The sequence below is a fragment of the Somniosus microcephalus genome, chromosome 11 (assembly GCF_052327205.1).
Source record: "Somniosus microcephalus isolate GS21.2 chromosome 11, FLI_Smic_1.0, whole genome shotgun sequence".
Classification (NCBI taxonomy): Eukaryota; Metazoa; Chordata; class Chondrichthyes; order Squaliformes; family Somniosidae; genus Somniosus; species Somniosus microcephalus.
Window position 1 is genome coordinate 25,278,342 of NC_140997.1, and position 20,598 is coordinate 25,298,939.

Consider the following 20,598-nt stretch of genomic DNA (forward strand, 5'->3'; position numbering starts at 1 on the left):
CATTCAATCTATCAAATCCAACCATGGACTTGTATTTCAATCCCTGTACTGTATAAAATTCACCTATTGTAATGTAATGTGCAGTACTTTAGTCCAAGTTTTAAACTGGGATGACTTGTTGAGACCAGACCCTTGAGTAGCATCAACAATCTGAAGTAGCGCCCATTTGCGTGCAATGGCCAGCTTGCTTTCAAGATAACTCTGGTAGGACATAAGTTCTCCAAATATCACCAATTGCCAGAAGTGAGTTGGATAAACATAATTTAATAGGACAAACTCAGCATGGTTTCATGAAGGGGAAGTCATGTTTGACAAATTTGCTTGAGTTTTTTGAGGAAGTAACATACAGGGTGGATAAAGGGGAACCAGTGGACGTAGTGTATTTAGACTTCCAAAAGGCATTTGACAAGGTGCCACACAAAAGATTATTGCTCAAGATAAAAAATCACGGGATTGGGGGTAATATTCTGGCGTGGGTGGAGGATTGGCTCTCTACAGAAAGCAGAGAGTTGGGATAAATGGTTCATTCTCAGATTGGCAACCAGTAACTAGTGGTGTTCCGCAGGGGTCAGTGCTAGGTCCCCAACTCTTTACAATCTATATTAACGATTTGGAGGAGGGGACCGAGTGTAACATATCAAAGTTTGCAGATGATACAAAGATGGGACGGAAAGTAGTGAGTGAGGAGGACATAAAAAACCTGCAAAGGGACATAGACAGGCTAAGTAAGTGGGCAGAGATTTGGCAGATGGAATACAATACTGGAAAGTGTGAGGTTATGCACTTTGGCAGGAAAAATCATAGAGCAAGTTATTATCTTAATGGCAAGAAACTGGAAAGTACTGTAGTACAAAGGGATCTGGGGGTCCTGGTGCACGAAACTCAAAAAGTTAGTATGCAGGTGCAGCAAGTGATTAAGAAGGCCAATGGAATGTTGGCTTTTATTGCTAGGGGGATGGAATATAAAAACAGGGAGGTATTGCTGCAGTTGTACAAGGTATTGGTGAGACCGCACCTGGAATACTGCATACAGTTTTGGTGTCCATACTTAAGAAAAGACATACTTGCTCTCGAGTCAGTACAAAGAAGGTTCACTCGGTTAATCCCGGGGATGAGGGGGTGGTCATATGAGGAGAGGTTGAGTAGATTGGGACTCTACTCATTGGAGTTCAGAAGAATGAGAGGCGATCTTATTGAAACATATAAGATTGTGAAGGGGCTTGATCGGGTGGATGCGGTGAGGATGTTCCCAATGATGGGTGAAACTAGAACTAGGGGGCATAATCTTAAAATAAGGGGCTGCTCATTCAAAACTGAGATGAGGAGAAACTTCTTCACTCAGAGGGTGGTAGGTTTGTGGAATTTGCTGCCCCAGAAAGCTGTGGAAGCTACATCATTAAATAAATTTAAAACAGAAATAGATAGTTTCCTAGAAGTAAAGGGAATTAAGGGTTATGGGGAGCGGGCAGGAAATTGGACATGAGTCTATGTTCGGAATGGTCATGGCCCTGTGGGTAGTGGAGTGGGCCCAGGGGCCGTGTAGCCTTGTTCTGCTCCTACTGTGTTCTAATTCTGTGTTAGATTTCAGGAGATGGTTTTATTCCTGTTCCTGGCTGGGGTGGAGATCGCCTTTACAGAAGGTAAGTACTGTAGAAAATATAGGGACAGAGTGATCTCCTGGAAGAATTTCGATTGCCTAGATGGGTCGGAGAGGAATTTCCCAGATTTTTTTCTCGCAAATTGGCCATTGGGTCTTTATCTGGTTTTTCGCCTCTCCCGGGAGATCACATGGGTTCGGGTGGATGCAGAGTGATAGAAGATTTGAGGTTAGGATCAGATCAGCCATGATCTTATTGAATGGTGAAGCAGGCTCGAGGGGCCGATTGGCCTACTCCTGCTCCTAGTTCTTATGTATCCAGAGTTGACAATTTTAGTTGCTCAGTATGCCATCGTGTTAACACTTTGCAGAGTCCTTGCTGCTTTAGAATGGAATCCTTGCCACATCCAATATAAACCAAAATGCCTCATACAAATGTAATTTTTAAATTGAATGATCAGTGGTGAGTATCTTTAAGAAATGAAACATCCAAGGAGTAGTGTCCCTCAATTTAATTCTGTGTATTTTTTAAAAATACAAATGTAATGCGCTCTCACTTCTGGAAAACTAATGTATTTTTTTAGTCTCCTGTGACAATCTACCTGTCTATTCTGCCTGTTTCAAGTAGGGTGATACATATGGTAGAAAATCTATCTAATCTGTCATTGTCCCATACATTGCTTTGGAACCGGTACCTTGATGCATTTGGATTGCAGTGTGGAATTTGCCTCAAAAAAGTGAGCCTGGAATGAAGTTTAATGCTGTAACCTTTCTCTCACAGGGATGCAGGAGCTCTGGATCTATCTATGTGTACACAGTCCAAGAAAAACCTGCTTTACAGCCAAGCATTGTCAGCACTTGGATCTCAGCAAAGTAACCCGATTCCCTACTTTCATCTAATAAGACCGTATCTAGGTAAGTGACAAGATGCTTGTGTCAGTCACATTTAAGCCTAGAAATGACAATTGACATGAACTGGTGAATGCTAAATGAGTTCAGATGACATTCCTTTGTTCAATATTCTACCAGAGGTAGTTAACTTGTATGAAGTAAATGCTAGCCTTAAAATAGTGGACATAATAATGTCTTATGAATACATTTGCAAACATTGGCAACTGTTTTCTGGGTTTTCGTCTCGGACTATTTTGATTGTGTACAGCAGTTTCAGGTTAAAAAAAACTTGTCTAAATTTTGCTAATTTAATCAAACCATTGTAAGTACATACTGAACAATTTGCTGTTTTATTTAATTTTTTTGGTAACTTTTCAAAAAAGTGACTTACATTTTCAATGTCACATCACCAGTTCAAATTTCATCAATTTTGCCTGTGAGCATTGACATTAACTCCATTATTTTGATTTAGTCAGATCCTTTTATTGGCCTTGAACATCTGAGGCCCTTCTGCATACTCCTGCCGTAGCTTCAGCTGCAGTCCATTGGAAGGGTCAGATATACTTACAAGGCCAGCGGCGTAAAAAGGGTGGGACCAGGGACTTCAAATGTCAGAATTTCCTCTTCCCTTGCATCTCAGTCAGCGGGGCAGAATTGGCTGTCGGTATGCCTGGTGAAACCAGGCTCATCAAGCCTCTGAACGGTAGAAGTGGGACCTACCTGGGCATCTAAAGTGGTATTGTGGCCCGAACATTGCAGAGAACCTTGAGTTTTCAAAAAATACTTAGTGTGGCTTCTTACAAAGGAGGGGAGGGGAGAGGGCTTGCTGGGGACATTCATAGATGTTTCGTGTGGGGGCGGGGGGGTGGCGGCTCCAGATGCTCCCCTAGCTGGCCACATTCTAGCCTCTTCGATGGGCGGGCACCATAGATGTGCCCTTTGTGGCGCAGGCAACTGCCATTTCAATGGGAAACATGCTTCACCTGACTCCACAAACTGGCAGCTTCAACAGCAAAGATTGTGGGTAGGCGCATCTCCACACTTTGCCCCGCCCCCCTCTTTCCCAACCCCCCCCCCCCCCCCCTCCACTCCACTAGAATTCTGGAAGGGTATTCTGTTTAAGCACTAATTGGCTTGAGAGAAATAACAACAGTTTCTTCATTACTGCCTCTAATTGCTCTTTAAGTGACTCCAGGGATTTCGGATCCTGTATAACTGAAAGTTCATTCATATGTTGATCACGCGATGTGGTAGATTTGCAACTTGCCACCCGGAACTTCACCGGAAGATTAGCAGAAACCCTGGAGAAGGCTAGAAAAGGCCATTTGTGCCATTTCTCCAGGGTTTAAACTGATCTTCCGCTGAAGTTACACTGGGAGAATGCCTCTGGAAATTCCAGGTGGTTTTGCCCAACTCATCCTGTAATTTTTGCGCTGCTCCTCCGAGTTTGGTATCACCAGCAAATTTGCCTAATTAATACTGAGTTTCCAAATCCAAGTTATTGATAGAAATTAGAAACAGTAGTGGTCCTAACACTGAGCCAAGGATTAGTACTTTCCCTTTTCCCCCCTCTCCGACATAACTGCTCCAACAAGTACCAGTTGCTTTTTAGCCTTCAGCCAATTTCTTATCCATTCCCAAGATTTATGCTTTGAGTTTGCTTTTTGTAAATCGAGCTACAGTGCATCGTAGGGTTTTTCACCATCCACTTGGGTTGTCACTTCCTCAAAGAAGTCAAAGAGATTGGTCAGGCAGGATCTTCCCCTCTGAAGCAGTGCTGAATGCTGTTTCTTAGATTACTGCTGTACAGAGGATCCACACACTTACTCCTGATAATTGATGCCATTTTTTTTTACTTCGAATTAAAGTAAGACTATTGGGCCTGTATGAATTGTAGCACCCTTTTTGACTATAGGCATCACATAAGCTTGTTTCCAATCTACTGGTAGCTCCCCAGTGTCCAATGACTCCTTCATAATGGTTGTTAATGTCTCGCAAATCTTCAAACCATAAATCAATTCATTTTGGCACAAATCCCTGCCCTATCCCACGGTGATAAATGTAATTGGAAAGCTGTACCATGAATGTAAAATGACATTATTTTAACTAAAATATTTAATTAGTTTCTAAAGTTCATATATACAGCTTGGTAACGTTGAATGCCATCTCTATTTTATTTAAGGTGGTATCCCACTGGATGATCTTAAAGCTCTTGCCAATAATGAAGTAAACATGGATTTTGCAACTTTCACAAGCCTGAATCCTCAAGAAGTAAAGGTATGCACAGTCTCATTACCATGGCACTACTCTGATTTGGATCAGATTGCAGGGGTTGCACTTTTTCTTTAGCAAGGATTTTAACTACAAGCGAGTTTCTGGCAGGAAGTTAATTTCCCGACCGCTAACGTCAGAATGAGGCCTGTCTGATTTTAACCGCTGGGCCTCATTCGGTGGGAAGTGGTGAAAAAGAGTCGACACAGGTAGGTGGTGGGATTGGGTTCCTGGTGTCTCGTGTTCTGGAAAGTGGGTAGGGAGGCCGAAGCTTTCCTTGTCAGACCCAGAGGAAAGAAAAACACCCTTTCAGCCTCTTCTGGAGGTGATCCTCTTTTACCACTGGTTGACTTGGCAGGAAAGCCACAGCGGCGTCTCCCTTCAGGCCCAAGTTAAAAAGCAGCTGGGTCCCAATGACATCATCAAGACCTGACATCCAAATGTAAGAAGGACCATGTAGGCTTTGGGTGGGTGTCCTTGCCTAAAATTGCAGATGGCAGGACCCTCGCAACTCCAGAGCAGCAAAGTAACTTGAGGCATTTTAACTGCCGATCCGATTGGTTTCTTCCAGGCAGCTAGGTTATTAACGCCCTCACTCTTTCTGTTTCATGTTTGTATATTTTCAGTTGGAAGCAGCAATGAGTTTTCTGGAAGAAGCCCCAAAAAATTAAGAAAATTGTGCAGAACACGAGTCTGGAGTTGCACTGGAAGGTGTAAAAGTGGTGTTTGAAACTTGTGACTTGAGAAGCCATATACTATACTAATTGGCCTGGTGGCGCAAAATGGACAGTATCGGATTGGCCACCTGTTACACGCAGTGTCTGATATTCAGTTGCATTAACTGCGTATAACAGGCGGCTGATCCGATACCACCCGTTTTGTACCACTGCCCGAGATGACTTTCTAGCGCACTGGCTTTTTGGGAAAGTGGTTCAATTGGTAATGCAAGTCTCTATTTCAGACTACTATTAAGTGCAGAGTGGTAGGTATATAAAGAGACCAAAGTCACATTAAAATTCCCTATTATCTTTGACGTAAGAAAACTACTAGGCACTTGGTCTAAGCGTTAAACAAAGCTTTAATCAACTGTTTTACAACATGGAGGTCTAGTTGTGGTCTTCACTAGTTCCTGTTAAGAATGTCCTGCGCAAGCTGGGCCCGTGCCCGAGTATTTATACTCTCCCTGGACAGCGCCACCCGCAGGCCACTCAGTATTATTTCATAAGTCTTTCTTTCATGAATGACTGATTCATGTCAATCTTTATTGTTTGTATCAAGGCAACATTAATTTTATTCATTTGAATCTATTTGCTGGAATGCAAGTACACAAACCATGGATTGGACAGCTGGATAATACAATAACCAGTCCAAAATATCCCAATCACACACCTTGGTTTTATGTCCTCAGGATTTATCCTATTACGCAAGACTGATTAATAAAGGGCTCAGTTCTGATGAGGTGTGAAAGCTAACACATGTTCATTCATCAAGTGGTTTTTCTGTTTCAGAACTTGAGTGCCCAGAATCTGATTGATTTGCTTGGATATAACCTTCAAGCTCTTCAAAGCACAGCCAATGAAACTGTAGTGAGGGTTTGGGTGAACTCGCACTTCGAATCTGAAGTCAAGAAACTGGGGTTGACGGGAGGAATTCCAGATCTTACACCAGGTATGTGCTTAAAAAAAGGAAGTACTATGCACAATATTCAAAGCTAATTCATTATAATCCAACTGAACATCTATCCATGATAGCGTTTGAATATTTACAGTCTAATTTCCTTTGGCTAATGTTGTTCTATTATTAGCTTTTTTCTGCTTAGACCCACTTACTAAATAATGCAATCATAATTTCTAACTTAGTGCATTTCAGATTTTTTTGTTCCTTGATCTTTCCAGTTTATTTTCATGTCATAAGTATGCATATCTGATTAATATTTTTCTCTTTTACATTTCAAACAGAGAGAATGTTTTGTGCAGGCAAAGACAGGTAAGAATTTAAGGGAAAGCTTACTTTGTGCATTGCTTTTGAGAAACCAATGCGTTTGTTAGTGGCTCCTAACCCCTTACATCTCTCATACAGAGATGATATCTAGCAGAGTTTTAGCATGTGATTTAATGCAAAAATTTGGTCAATATGAAACCATGTAAAATGTTGAATACTTAAGAGATTTTAGTTGACCACTCTTGCGTTGTTTTGAATGGTGGAATTTGTGCACAGATGCATTTTATGGTGCACAAATTGTGGACTGTCCAAATGCAGTTTGTGAGCTTAAACAGAGAGAAACAGACTCATTTTCAGTGAGGCAGGTCAGTGCAATTACTGGAATCTCTTAAATAAAAATGCTACACCACAGTTCAAAATTAGTCTTTCACTAGACAAAACTACTGACCTTTGAGGTTTTCACAGTTTCCTCCTTAATGGCCTATCTTGGTCCAAAATGAAAAGATTTTGGTCTTTCTCATAAGCCAACTGCTACAACACAATAAAACTGTCCCTGCAATTGGCCAAAATAATATATAATACATCTGTGATTTCCCCTGTGGATATAGTTAGTTACAATTGCAGCCAGTGTACAGGTACAGATGTGCAGATAAAATTAATCACTGGAATATCGAGACCACCATTAATCAGGTGTGCCCAATTCCATGATCCGTGCTCACCGAGTAAATCTCTGGCACTGAGACTAGAGCCTTGTATCATTTACCTTAAAGTCTCCACAGGTAATCCTGCCTCCCTCCAGGACTGTCATTACAAATAGTTCCCTGGAAACAGGAGCTCCTACATTTCACTGGTAAAGATAACAATGAAATGTATTGAAGTTTTTGGTTTGAAGCTGTGATTTTTCTTCATAAAAAGGTATTTATTTGAATCTCAGTGGAATCCTTTGATTTCCTTCCCACAGTTCAGCTGTTAATAATTTCCTGACTGATGTTACCCCAGGCCGCTTCTGCAACTTTAACATTACAGACTACGCATGTGCTGAGGTAAGCTGTGTCATAGTTCAGAGTTCACATGAGAATGTCACGTAGCGATATGTGGTTCAATTGGTGAAGTACATGTATGAGTGCTTAAAGGCTCATTCTACTTTCCTCTGTGTGCTTTCTCGAGCCAGACTATTTTATTAGTGGGTTAACACTGCTTAAAAATAGCACGCAGAGAAAGGCAGTATAAGCTGTCAAGCATTCATATATGAATTTCATTGATTGGAAAATATACCCCATAAGTGTTCTCCAGTCAGTGTATGTGCAAATTAAATAAGATTTCTAGCATAATTTACCCCCATTCCAAGAATGTGTTTTAATGAGCATAACCAACAAATTCTGTAACATAATTTTAAATGGCCTGTTGAATTTTTTTGGAATGATTTTAGTGTCTGAACACAGGTTCTATATTGGAATATAAGGCCCTCTTTCAGCCTTCATCAGTTGCCTGTTGTATCGCAGAGACTCTGTATCGAGACGGTATGACCGTGCTAATGACTTCAGTATCCCGCTAATGTGCTATTACCAAGGCTGTGGCTGTTGGGTTCAATTCGTAGAATAATATAATGATACAATGAGGGTAACTTTCCAAGTACGGGCTGGCGGTGAGGAACTTCACCCACCAACAGCACTTAACCAAAAGTTGTGGCCACTGCCCATGATTTCCCAATGTGCACTGTGGTGGGCGGACTTCCCACCGCCAGCAAATTACTCCCAGAAGAAAAAAATAACCATGAAAAGTGTGGATTTACGAAAGAGTTAATGAAAATAATGTAACACTATGTCAAATATTGTGACCAGTATTGTGCACTTCAAAATTTTGAAATGATCTATAATATTTGATCTACTGATTTTCGTTCACTCTTCATTACATAGTTTGTGGTAGACACTAATCGCATCACGCACATGTTGGAGGTAACAGTGTCATCATATGGAGGAACTATTGAACAGCATGCATTACCATTGCAATTGCAACGTTACTCATTGATTTCAAAGGATCAGGGGTATTATGGGGTGACTAACTAAAGAATTTTACATATTGTATCAATACTGTTCACAGTAAATCTAACGGATGTGGGGTAGACTTTCAGCTTGTCGTCCGGGCCTAAAAATGGTGGTGCGGATTGGCCGCCTGTTATGGAAGCCACCCAATTTTCATTTCCATAGAATTGCATGTACTTAGAATGCAGAGATTGAGTTGCAAACTGTCTTCACCACCTGTTCTTAGAAAACAATTTTTTACAGTTGAAGCTCAGGCTTTTGAGACAGGCTTGAGGTTGTGAAGCAAAAATATTAAGGTAAGGATTAAGCAAAAGAAAATTCAATGGGTAAAATTAAAAATGTCATGGGCTGGGGTGTGGAATTTCTTGATAGCCACTTTTAGAATGTGCTAGGAGCAATGAAGCAGAAAATCCAGGACAGGGATTTCCCCATTAATAATTTTGGCATGTAAAGGCGTTGTTCAAAAATGGTGGCTCAGGATATAAGGTAAATGAGTACAGGAAATGTGCACTATTCACAAGATTTAATATATTAGTAGATCTCCAGTGTTCACAGTGAGTCAGAGGCTTGGCTGTTTAAAACAATGGGGTCTTTATGGCATTTTTATTTGATTTAAAAAAAAATGTTTAAACCATATCTTGGACATAGAATTTTCAGTTAATGGTGTGACAGGTAACAGGCATAGGTCAATGTCGTCCTATTGGTATTCCCATTAAAGTGCCACTTAGTGGCGTTACTGGTAATACTTACAGATATTTTAACATTGGAAATGTTTATATAGCAGGTTATAACAACGTGCACACCATCCACAAGATTTTTGATTATGTGTGTGTATATTATATATATTTATATGTATCTTTTATTTCTAGTATTTTGTCATTTTTTGTATTTTATTTTCATTACTTTTGTAATTATCTCTACACAAGATTCCAGTAAAACCAGCTATTCTTATGTTAGTTATTTTGCATTTAATTATGCACCAAATATTCTAAAGTAAATCAATCTCAGTAGAATGCAGGGCAGTATAAAAGTAGCAACACAGGTTAACAAGGCTATAAAAAAAGCAAACCAAGCACTAGGGTGGAAGTGCACTGGACGAGTCAAAGATTTTAAGCCCCACTGAGTTTGGCCATGTTTGTGGTCTTTTTCAGTCTGGATCATGCTCAGATTTTAGGGATTCACGAGATTCTCACCAGGACTCTATTTTTGAGGGGAAGTAGAAAGCCCAGTGACGGCAGACAAATTTTTTATGTTCATTTGATAGTTTGTTTATTGTTTTCCAGCATAATATAGTGCTGAATTCACTGGTCAACAAAGGAGAGTTGCGTACTTGGTGATATATTAATAAAATATATTGGGATCCCTTAACCCATCATAATTTTCTAAATGGATTATTTTGCAGACTGATCATCTAATAAGCAGTAATGCCTTGCTTGATGTATTTGGCTGCTTCATTGGCCCAAATGCTCAGAATATCTCAGATGAAACGGCACTGATCATTTTTCTTCTGAAGTTTGATGAAACCAAATGGAATGAGGCCCTGGACAAGTTCAACAGCATGGTAACTAATTATTAATTGCATAAACTTGACTAGTATTCCCTTGAATATAGAAAATTGAGGGGTGTTCTGATCAAGCTATTTAAAATGTTCAAAGGATTTGATAGGGTAGATACAGAGAAACTATTTCCTCTGATGGGGCAATCAAGAATGAGGGGCATAATCTTTAACTTTGTAGCTAGGCCATCTAGAAGAGAAATCAGGAAGCACTTTTTCACATAAAGGGCAGTAGAAATCTGGAATTGTCTCCCACAAAAGGCTGTGGATGCTGGGACAATTGGAGCTTTCTCAAAACATTTTTTCAGGTAAGGGTATCGAGGGATATGGAGCTAATGGGGGTGAATGGAGTTGAGGTACAGAGCCACCATGATCTGATTGAATGGTGGAGCAGGCTCAAGGGGTTGAATGGCCAATTTTTAATTTATTATGTATAATATATGTAAATATACTTATCAAGTTGAGGAATAACACTGCTTAAAATATACTGATGGCTTAACAGTCTCTTAATTCACCTGCTGAAGATGAAATGCAGAGTGTGTATTGTTGGCCTATATGTCATGACCATGTGTGTCAACAGCAAACTCATAAATTTACTACATTCTTTATCCTGTAAGCTCTATAATCCAGTCTTAGATTCATGCTGATAAACTCAGAATTCATCAATCACCGTTTCATCTTGAGTCCAAAGTGAAGGACACTAGACAATTTCATTTTATTATGCTGTGATATTTTAACACCACCATTAACCAAAATAAGCATGCTGATGATCAGAATAAAATAATAAACAAGGAATTTTTGAAATGCATTAACCAGTGTGCTCCAAGGAGATATTAAACCCCAATGTGGGTTACAGCATCAAAAATTAATACATACACTTGTATATATTTTGGCATATAGAGAAAGGGCATTGTACATGTTATTAATTTCAAGGAAAAATGTTAGATGCGCTGAAAGAAAATAATTGGCTAAATTGGCTGCAATCACAGTTTAAGCAATTGAGCACTTGCAATCCCAACCAATGGCCCAAGTCTGACTGCTATCTGATGCGAGCACTGGTTTGTCTCAGTTGGGAGAAATTTATTATTTCTCACCTATGAGCTGCTCGATAGAAAGTTACATGGAGGTGAGATGCTTCATCTTTGGCTGTGAGGGAAGGGAAGTGAGAAAGAAACTAACACTATGGGCTGAATTTTCCGTGGTGGTAGCGGGCGCGATCGGTGGTGGGTCGGGTGGGAAAGTTGTTTTTTTTTGGACAGTGTGTCGGGAACACGCTGTCATTTCGTTCCTACGTGCCTTTCCCACAGGCGCGCCTGTCATCATGGAGCCGACCTGACCTGCAGCAGCAGGGGACCCAATTGAAATCATTGAGATACTTTACAGGCACTCAAGAGCCTTTTCCCCCTACTTTTTAAATTTCCCTGCATGGCCACGGTATTCACACAGCTCGGGAAGTATGTCTTGTCAAGCTGAGGCGTGAGTTCCGTGGTCATTGCTCCAGTTGATTACTTGACAGCTTGGAAAACAAACCAAAATAAAAACATGTTGATTACAACAGCTAACAGATCGATGGAGATTATGTTCTACTTGAAAAGCTACTGGTAAATGTTAATTCAGAAATTCCTGAAGGGATGCAAGTGCTACCCTGGATGGTGAGGGAAATACATTTTTCACTGGCCATTCTCAGCTGTTGCCTTCCAACTCAACAGTGAATTGATCTGCACTATAAAAAATGACATATACCATTTAAATACATTTTTGTGTTGTTTCTGGTCAGGTTTTTCTCAGTATACTGTGATTGTCCAGTGTTACACATTAAATCAAGACATCATCCGTAACAATTTCATTCTCATCACTCATTCCACTAGTTCAATTTGCTTTCAGTCCCTGAATATGACTCATTCAATTTTTCAGTCTGAGACTTTAGGGTGAATTTCTGTGGTTGTTCCTCACTTGTCCATGGTTAACTTCAACAGAAGAGCTGCAGAAATCCCAGAAACACATTGTAAGCACCACTTACACTGTTTGTCAGGGATTCAGCAACTCTTCTGCTGAACTTGCATAAGATTGTAAATCCACTATTTTACAATTACATTTAAAATCTGCTTAATTTTATGTATTACCTATACACACATCTTTTATTTGTACCAGTTACTGATACAAAAGTCTATAGATTTGTGACTAAAGCACCAATAACTTCCAAATTAATGTACTTTCGCATTTGTAGATGGAGTCATATTACTTAATGGGCCGGATATTCTGACCCCCACGTGTGTGTACGCACCCGTAGGGGCCTCGCAAGTGCCAGTTTCAGGCATGCGAAGCGCATGCGCTGAAAACTGGCACTTCTGATCTGTCAAGAATTCTCTCTTTTCTCTCCACGTATGTTGCCTGGCCTGCTGAGTTTTTCCAGCATTTTCTGTTGTTATTTCAACACCCACTATATTAGATTAAACTTAAAATGTAATGTGGCCAGGGTCCCTTTAAGGATCCCGGCTTAAAACGCGACGTCTCCAGACCCGCTCCATCTCATTGGGCCGGGTAATGCGCTGGGCTGGCTTAATAGGCCCCATTAAGGTAAGTTTATTTTCTACTGTGTGATGGAGCCAGCAGCGGGGTCGCGACCTGCCACGGACACTGGTCGCATCGGAACCGCCAAGGTAAGGAAAATTTCGGCCTATGCTTCACACACAAGCAAAATACTGCGGATGCTGGAAATCTGAAATAAGAACATAAAATGCTGCAAGCATTCAGCAGGCCAGGCAGCATCTGTGGAGAGAGAAACAGTTAATATTTCAGAACTGGAAGATGTGAACAGCTTTTAAGCAAGTACAGAGCCATGGAAAAGTGGGGTGGGGTAGGGAAGGAACAAAAGGAGAGGTCTGTGATAGGGTGAAAGGCAGGAGTGATGAAATGACAGAAGGGATGATGGTGCAAGGCAACAGGAGATGATGATAATGGGACAAGTATAGAAACAAAAGTTGGGTCCAGAGGAGGTGTAAATGGTTACAGCAGTATAGCAGAGGGGGAGGGAAGCATGGGAAATCTGGCAAAGTGGAGCGTGTTGCCATGGAATGTGGCGTAAGAAGGGCAGGTAGACCCCAGGGGTGCAGACCACCCCACCAGCCATGTACCGATAGGGATCCTTGACCTGATTGGGTGATCACTTTGCTGAACACGTTCATTCACTCCACAAGCATGATCCTGAGATCTGATTGTTTGTTACTTTAATTCTCCATCCCACTCTGAACTCTGTGTCCTTGGCCTTCTACACTGTTCCAATGAAGCTCAATGCAAGGTGAAAGAACAGCACCTCCTCTTTGTACTAGGCACTTTACAGCCTTCCGGCCGTAACATTGAATTTAACAACATTAGGGGCACGATCTTGCCTTTCGGTGCGAGTTGGGAGCGGGTCACCTGCCTTCCGGGTTCCGATCCCACCCCCCAACGACGCCCGCCGCACAGACGTAATTTTACGTCAATTGGCCTTGGTAAGCCCGCCCTGCGGGCTTGCTGGCCAATTAAGAGAAAGCCAGTGTCAGATGACGTCAGTTGCTGACGTGCCATCTGCCGGTTTTCTTAAAGGGGACACGCACATTTTTTTTGACGGATGATTTTTCAGTGTTTGACAGCATTGAGATGCTGCAAACACTGACAATTACTGTACAAAGGTGAGCCCCCCTTGCACCCAGGCGCTCTAGTGACTCTCTCCTTAGGATAAAACAGATGGCAGCTGCAGGTGAGGTTACAGAAGTGATCTGTTACTGGTGAGAGAGGTTCTCCCAATGAGGTGGGACTACATAAACACTTCAAACCTTGTTACCTACAGAAAAGTCTAAATACATTAAAAATGATTTTCCCAACATTTTCTTACGTCTGAAACTCACCAGTGTACCATTGGATCCTTCACACCACTTCTGCAGCTGTCATCAATGCACAAACCTTACAGTAGACCCACAGCACGCCACACTTGCCCTGGTGTGGTGTCCGGACGTCAGGAAACCCACAGTCGACTTATCAAAATAGAAAAAAGCCTGTTAACAGGCAGTTAAGTGTCTATAATCCTCTTCCCACCGCTAGGCCTCTTTCCTGCGCAAATCGGGGACCCGACACTTGGGAAGATTGTATGGAGGCAATTTTGCCAGCAGCCCCACCTCCAAACCCTCCCCCCGAGCACCAGCAAAATTCCCCCCTAGATCTTAGCCACGGCTCCCATTTTCTCTCGGACAGCAGGTGCTGGCAGTGGTGGATGGCTGCACCGGAGCTACTGGGAGTGGGCTGGTGCTTCAGGTGGGGTATTGATTCCCCTGGGCATCCTATCTCTTGACCACCAGCACATCCCCCCGCACCCCCCTCCCCTCCCCTCAATTACCCAATCTTGGTTTACTCTTCGCCGCATCTGGATGTTCACACCACGCCGGCTCCATTGAAATGATGCCCGAGGCTCAATAATGGGGGCTCATTGGGCCTCACCATTCAGGTGCAGGGAATGTACCCTACACCCCCCTCCCCACCTCCCTCGCATGGGCGTGCCTGAGCTTCTACCTCAATATCTCGTTCTTTGGCTCGGCTTCTATATTTTTGATTACGTCTTTGTGAAATGCCTTGGGAAGTTAATGTTAGTGAAACATTCAGATTATATCTTGAGAAAAAAAAACATCAGTTCTGAAACCTGTAAAGGAAGCTCTTTGCTCACTGAGTTTAAACACACGTCATGGTTTGTTTCAGATCCTGAACACATCAGCAATTCCTCTGTTGACAAAGATCACGTTCATGAATGCCCTGTGGGAGATTGTGAAGACCAATGAAAACTTAACCAGTCCAGCTTTCCTGGCAAAATGGTTCCAGGAGCGATTCAGGCCGTTCATTGCTGGCATTTCTCAGTCAGTGCTGATCGACCTGGCAAGAAACACAACCTGTGATGGTTACCAAGCAGTGTGAGTGAATGATTCTCTTTTACAATAATCCATTGCTGCATATTCAATTGAAAGAGCAACCCTATTTAAACATTTTCAATTGTTACTACTGTAATTTGAGTGTAATTAATACTATATGACTCACAGTATGTTGGATTTTTTGTTATAATTAATAATTCAGATTATTTTTATTAATATGAGCTCAACACCTCAGGGCCTTAACTCCAGACCTCGTTGTTTTCATTTTCATTAAATCAAGAACTGATAATATTGTAAAAGTTTATAGCCATTATATTGAAAATCCCAGAAGCGATGCTTTAATTGATGCAATCTAGATTTTCCATCCATAGAATCATACAATTATGATTATGATTGAAAATCTGGTTGCCCTTTGCGCTTTTGGAACCCCTAAATATTGGAATGTTTCGGAGCTGGTCGCCGAGCTACTGAAATGCTTGGGCTCTGTCAATATGTCGTTCCAAACAATTACAGCTGTAAATTGAAAGTAAGTTCCACATTTCACTTTAAAATACAGATGCTGTAATGAGTGGTATTGAAATCAATACCATTGTTTGCAGTTTTTGTTAGTTGTATGATAAAGCCCTCAGTCTGGCAGTCAGCAATCAGCCTAAAGCTTCCAGTGTGCATAGAAGAAACCCTTTCAATGAGAAAGAACTTCTGGTAACTGTCATGTACTCCTAGAACATAAGAAATAGGTTCAGGAGTAGGGCATTCGGCCCCTCGAGCCTGCTCCGCCATTTAATAAGATCATGACTGATCTTCTACCTCAACTCCACTTTCTTGCACTATCCCCATATCAATTGATTCCCTTAATATCCAAAAATCTATCGCTCTCTGTCTTGAATATACTTAACGACTGAACCTCCACAGCCCTCTGGGGTAGAGAATTCCAAAGATTCACCACCCTCTGAGTGAAGAAATTTCTCCTCATCTCACTCCTAAATGGCCGACCCCTTATGCTGAGACTGTGACCTTTGGTTTTAGACTCCCCAGCCAGGGGAAACATCCTCCCTGCATCTACCCTGTCAAGCCCTGTAAGAATTTTGTATGTTTCAATGAGATCACCCCCTCATTCTTCTAAACACCAGAGAATATAGGCCTAGTCTACTCAATCTTTCGTCATAGGACAATCCCCTCATCCCAGGAATCAGTCTGGTGAACCTTTGTTGTACTCCCTCTATGGCAAGTATATCCTTCCTTAGGTAAGGAGACCAAAACTGTACACAATACTCCAGGTGTGGTCTCACCAGGGCCCTATATAAGACGTCCTTATTCTTATACTCAAATCCTCTTGTAATAAAGGCCAACATACCATTTGCTTTTGTAATTACTTGCTGTACCTGCATATTAACTTTCAGTGATTCGTGTACAAAGACACCCAGGTCCTTCTGAACACCAACATTTCCCAATCTCTCACCATTTAAAAAATATTCTGCTTTTCTATTTTTGCTACTAAAGTGGATAACTTCAAATTTCTCCACATTATATTCCATTTGCCATGTTCTTGCCCACTCACTTAGCTTGTCTATATCCCCTTGAAGCCTCCTTGCATCCTCTTCACAACTTACATTCCCACCTAGCTTTGTATCATCAGCAAACTTGGATATATTACATTTGGTCCCCTCATCCAAATCATTGTTATAGATTGTGAATAGCTGAGGCCCAAGCACTGACCCTTGCAGTACCCCACTAGTTACAGCCTGCCAACCCGAAAATGACCCATTTATTCCTGGTCTCTGTTTTCTGTCTGTTAACTAACCCTCAATCCATGCTAGTATATTACCCCCAATCCCATGAGCCCTAATTTTGTTTAATAATCTCTTGTGGCACCTTATCGAATGCCTTCTGAAAATCCAAATACACCACATCCACTAGTTTCCCCTTATTTGGAGGGTGGCAAATGTAACCCCACTATTTAAAAAAGGAGGGAGAGAAAACTGAACTGCAGACCGGTTAGCCTAACATCAGTAGTAGGGAAAATGCTAGAGTCTATTATAAAGGATGTGATAACAGGACACTTAGAAAATATCAACGGGATTAGACAAAGTCAACATGGATTTATGAAAGGGAAATAGTGTTTGACAAACCCCCTGGAGTTTTTTGAGGATGTAACTGGTAGAATAAATAAGGGAGTGGTGTATTTGGATGTTCAGAAGGCCTTTGATAAAGTCCCACATAAGAGGTTGGTGTGCAAAATTAAAGCACATGGGATTGGGGGTAATATACTGGCATGGATTGAAAATTGGTTAACAGACAGGAAACAGAGAGTAGGAATAAATGGGTCTTTTTCAGGGTGGCAGGCGGTAACTAGTGGGGTACCGCAGGGATCAGTGCTTGGGCCCCAGCTAGTCACAATATATATCAATGATTTGGATGAGGGAACCAAATGTAATATTTCCAAGTTTGCTGGCGACACAAAACTAGGTGGGATTGTGAGGTGGGTGCAAAGAGGCTTCAAGGCGATTTAGACAAGTTGAGTGAGTGGGCAAATACATGGCAGATGCAGTATATAACGTAAATAAATGTGAAGTTATCCACTTCGATAGGAAAAACAGAAAGGCAGAGTATTATTTAAATGGTGATAGATTGGGAAATGTTGATGTACAAAGGGACCTGGGTGTCCTTGTACACCAGTCACTGAAAGCAAACATGCAGGTGCAGCAAGCAGTTAGGAAGGCAAATGGTATGTTGGCCTTCATTGCAAGAGGATTTGAGTACAGGAGCAAGGATGTCTTACTACAGTTATACAGGGCCTTGGTGAGACCACACCGGGAGTACTGTGGGCAGTTTTGGTCTCCTTACCTAAGAAAGGATATACTTGCCATAGAGGGAGTGCAGCGAAGGTTCACCAGACTGATTCCTGGGATGGCAGGACTGTCGTATGAGGAGAGATTGGGTCGACTAGGCCTGTATTCACTAGAGTTTAGAAGAATGAGAGGGGATCTCATTGAAACGTATAATATTCTGACAGGGCTAGACAGACTGGATGCGGGAGGATGTTTCCCCTGGCTGGGGGCTCTAGAACAAGGGGTCACAGTCTCAGGATACAGGATAGGACATTTAGGACTGAGATGAGAAATTTCTTCACTCAAAGGGTGGTGAACCTGTGGAATTCTCTACCACAGAAGGCTGTGGCGGCCAAGTCACTGAATATATTTAAGAAGGAGATAGATAGATTTCGAGACACAAAAGGCATCAAGGGGTATGGGGAGAGAGTGGAAATATGGTATTGAGATAGAGGATCAGCCATGATCATTTTGAATGGCGGAGCAGGCTCGAAGGGCCGAATGGCCTACTCCTGCTCCTGTTTTTCTATGTTTCTATCTATTCTGCTAATTACAACCTCAAAAAACTCTAACAGATTTGTCAAACACGATTTCCCTTTCATAAATCCATGTTGACTCTGCCCTATCCTATTATTATTTTCTAAGTGCCCTGTTACCATGTCCTTCATAATGGATTCTAGCATTTCCCTACTACTGATGTCAGGCTAACTGGTCTGTAGTTCCCTGTTTTCTCTCTCCCTCCTTTCTTAAATGGTGGGGTTACATTTACTACCTTCCAATCTGCGGGAACCATTCCAGAATCTATGGATTTTTGGAAGATGACAACCAATGCAGCCACTATCTCTATAGCCACCTCTTTTAAAACCCTGGGATGTAGGCCATCAGGTCCAGAGGATTTATTGGCTTCCAGTTCCATTAATTTCTCCAATACTATTTTTTTACTAATACTAATTTCTTTCAGTTTCTCATTATCGCTAGACCCTTGATTCTCCACTATTTCCGGCAGGTTTTTTGTGTCGTCTTCCGTGAAGACAGACTCAAAGGGCTGGATTTTGTCAATGGGGACGTGATGGAGGCAGGACTCCCACTTTTTGAGTTGTAGTCCCGCCTCCATCGATTTGTGGCCAACCCACGCGATTTTCCCTTGATTGACCTTGTTGAGCCCGCCCAGTGGGCTCAGCAGGCCAATTAAGGGACCCAGTTACAGGTGACGTCAGGGATTGACATTTCATCTGTCAAGAGCTTTCGACAGATGAAAAATCAGCGTTAGACAGCTCTGTGAAGAAGCTGTCAATCTGACTTCTAACTTGAGTCCTTCTCACAGACTCAGTTAGAAATCTCTCCAGAACAGAAAGCAGAATGCTGCAACTTTTGACAGCTCACGGCCATTCTGCTTTCTGTGTCGGTGAGATGAGGGACTCCCGAGATCTGAAGGAAGGAAGCCTGCATTAGTAAGTAAAAGTAAGTAAAACTTATTTAAACACTTTACACACACCAAACACACTTACCTCTGTACTCATGCACCCATTACTCACCTGAACACCAGACATCTCGAACCCTCCAAGCTCTTCAGACCGACGGTCGGCCTGGCTAACTTGGCGTGGTTTGGAGCCGTTGGGCGGCCCACACTTCAGGGCTAAAAATAGGGATTAGGCCAAAAACTGCCTGTTAACTACCCGTCCCCAACCCGCCTCCTGGGAAATGGGCATGGAGGCGGGTTGGGGACGGGAAGGGTTTGTGCCCCCCCCCCCCCCCCGATTCTGCAATTTTCCCCCCACTCCCGCCTCCAAACCCGCCTCCACGGGGCTTGGAAATTGGAGCCCAAAGTATTTGTTTAATTTCTCTGCCATTTCCTGATTCCCAATTATAATTTCTGTCTCAGTCTGTAAGGGACCCGCGTTTACTTTCGCTAATCTTTTCCTTTTTATATACCTAAAGAAGCTTTTACAGTCTGTTTTTATGTCTCTTGCTAGTTTACTCATATTCTATTATCCCTTTATCAATTTCTTGGTCCTCCTTTGCTGAATTCTAAAATCCTCCCAATCCTCAAGCTTACTACTCTTTTTGGCAACATTATATGCCTCTCTAATCTAATACTATCCATAATTTCTCTTGTTAGTCACGGTTGGACCATTTTTCCCGTGGTGTTTTTATTCCTTAAGGGAATGTATATTCATTGCGAATTATGATTTCTTTCCTTAAATGTTTGCCATTGCTTTTCTACTGTCACCTTTTAATCTAGTTTCACAACCTACCTTAGCCAACTCAACTCTCATACCTATGTAGTTTGCTTTAATCAGGTTTAGGATAATGGTTTTGGCCTTAACTAAATTACTCTCAAACTCAACATAGAATTTTATGTTAAGTTTGAGAATTCTATCATATTATGTTCACTGCTCCCCAGAGGCTCCTTTACTGCAAGGTTATTAATTAACCCTGTCTCATTGCACAGTACTAGATCTAAAGTAGCCAATTCCCTCGTAGGTTCCTTGACATACTGATCTAGAAAACTATCTTAAATGCATTCCATGAATTCTTCCTCTGCACTGTTTCTGTAAATTTGGTTTGCCCAGTCTAT